Genomic DNA, 2,829 nt, shown 5'->3' on the forward strand with positions numbered 1-2,829 from the left:
AGGGGGTCCAAAGGGAAGTAACGGTATTGGGGGGAAAGGTAGCCAGGTGCCATTGCCCCTGTTGGGAACAGACAAGTGTGGCACTGGCCCTTTAAGTGGGGGTGCCAGTTAGTGCCCTCCCCCAACCAACCCAATTCATGGGCACACTGAGCATGTGCAGGGGCTGTGCATGTGGGGAGGGGAGGGGAGGGGAGGGGAGGGGAGGGGAGGGGGGGCATACATTCCGGAGGGAGCTTCTCATCCCCCTACTTCCGGTAGCTGCCCCCACTTCTCCTTCCTGGGTCTGACAAAGGAGCCCATGGTGCTCACCCAATCCCTTCCCCCACCCCAGGCCCCAGGGGGTGCTGCCCTCTGCAATTGCTGAAGCTGTCATGGGTGCTGGCCAGGCCCTCTCTGCCCTGGGGAGTCTCCTGGCCGCCTGGAGGTGGCACACACGTAGCCCCAGTGCCAGCCTCACTTCCCTGGTGTGGGCGGCGGCGAATCTTCCTGCTGCCTACGTGTTCCATTTCATTCCATTGGTGCCAGGGTTTTTAAAAGAACCATCCACCTGTGATGCCACTTTGAAAGTGAAACAGCTCAAAGGATGCAGGCCCTACCCCCCCACCAGGACCTTCCAGTCAGAGAGGAAGCAAACAGCCCAGAGGCTGCAAGGGCCTTCCCTGAATCCCACTCCTTCTGCTTCTCCCCTGCTGGCCAAGGAATCAAAGTCAGCTTCCTCCAGACTACCTTCACCTGCAGCCTGGGACCCTCCCTCGAACCTTTCCACCACCTCAACCTTACCTGTTTCTGCCAAGTCTTCCCCTCTCCCAGCCCTCAGCCCTTCCTGTTACCTCCCCCACCCCTTTAGCACTTGTCCACTCTTAGCTACTGGTACCATTATTTTTCTTTTTTCTTTCTTTCTTTTTTTTTTTTTGGAGACAGAGTCTCACTGTTGCTCAGGCTGGAGTACAGTGGTGCGTTCTCAGCTCACTGCAACCTCTGCCCCGCCTGGGTTCGAGCAATTCTCCTGCCTCAGCCTCCGGAGTAGCTGGGATTACAGGCGCCTGCCACAATGCCCAGCTTATTTTTGTATTTTTAGTAGAGATGGGTTTTCACCCTGTTGGCCAGGCTGGTCTCGAACACTTCTGACCTCAGGTGATCTTCCTCCCAAAGTGCTTGGATTATAAACGTGAGCCACCGCGCCCAGCCTATTTTTCATTCTTTTTTTGTTTGTTGTTTTGGTTTTTGAGATGCAGGTTCACTCTTGTTGCCCAGGCTGGAGTGCAATGGCGCAATCTCAGCTCACTGCAACCTCCGCTTCCCAGGTTCAAGCAACTCTCCTGCCTCAGCCTCCCAAGTAGCTGAGATTACAGGTGCCTGCTACCATGCCCAGCTAATTTTTATATTTTTAGTAGAGACGGAGTTTCACCTTGTTGGCCAGGCTGGTCTTAAAAACTCCTGACCTCAGGTGATCCGCCCATCTCAGCCTCCCAAAGTGCCAGGATTACAGGCCTGAGCCACTGCACCCAGCCTATTTTTCATTCTTGAAGTGAAATTTACATGCCACGAACTCGCCCCTTTAAAATTGAACAAAGGCCAGGCGTGAGTGGCTCATGCCTGTAATCCCAGCACTTTGGGAGGCTGAGGTGAGCGGATCACCTGAGGTCAGGAGTTTGACACCAGCCTGGCCAACAGGGTGAAACCCCATCTCTACTAGAAAATATAAAAATTAGGTCGGGCACGCTGGCTCACGGCTGTAATCCCAGCACTTTGGGAGGCCGAGGCGGTAGATCACGAGGTCAGGAGTTTGAGACCAGCCTGACCAACATGGTGAAATCCCGTCTCTACTAAAAATACAAAAATTAGCTGGGCGTGGTGAAGGGCACCTGTAATCCCAGCTACTCAGGAGGCTGAGGCAGGAGAATCGCTTGAACCCGGGAGGCGGAGGTTGCAGTGAGCTGACATGGCACCACTGCATTCCAACCTGGGTGACAGAGTGAGACTCTGTCTCAAAAAAAAAAAAAGAAATAAAAAAAGAAAAAAAAATTAGTTGGGCGTGGTGGCATGCGCCTGTAATCCCAGCTACTTAGGAGGCTGAGACAGGAGACTCTCTTGAATCCAGGAGGCAGAGGTTGCAGTGAGCTGTGATTGCATCACTGCACTCCAACCTGGGCAACAAGCGAGACTCCTTTTCAAAAAAAAAAGAAAATAAAAAAAGTGAACAAGGCCAGGGCATGGTGGCTCACACCTGTAATCCCAGCACTTTGAGAGGCCCAGGTGGGAAGATTGCTTGAGCCCAAGAGTTTGAGACCAGCCTGGGCAACCAAAAAACAGGCAAACAAACAAAACAGTCAGGTGTGTTGGTACACATCTGTAGTCCCAGCTACTCAGGAAGCTGAGGTGGAAGGATTGCTTAAACTCAGGAGGTCAAGGATACAGTGAGCCGTGATTGCATCACTGCACTCCATCCTGGGTGACAGTGAGACCTTGCTTCAAAAAAACAAACAAACAAACAAAAAAACTGGTCTCAGTGGCTCATGCCTGTAATCCCAGCACTTCAGAAGGCCAAGGCTGGTAGATCGCGAGGTGGGGGGATGGAGATCATCCTGGCTAATGTGGTGAAACCCTGTCTCTACTAAAACTACAAAAAATTAGCAGGGCACAGTGGCACGTGCTTGTAGTCCCAGCTACTCAGGAGGCTGAGGCAGGAGAATTGCTTGAACCCAGGTGGCGGAGGTTGCAGTGAGCCAAGATTGCATCACCGCACTCCAGCCTAACAACAGAACGAGACTCCGTCTCAAAACAAACAAACAAACAAACAAAACCAAAACAGGCCGGGCGCGGTGGCTC

The sequence above is a fragment of the Macaca fascicularis genome, chromosome 16, assembly GCF_037993035.2.
Source record: "Macaca fascicularis isolate 582-1 chromosome 16, T2T-MFA8v1.1".
NCBI classification, from domain to species: domain Eukaryota; kingdom Metazoa; phylum Chordata; class Mammalia; order Primates; family Cercopithecidae; genus Macaca; species Macaca fascicularis.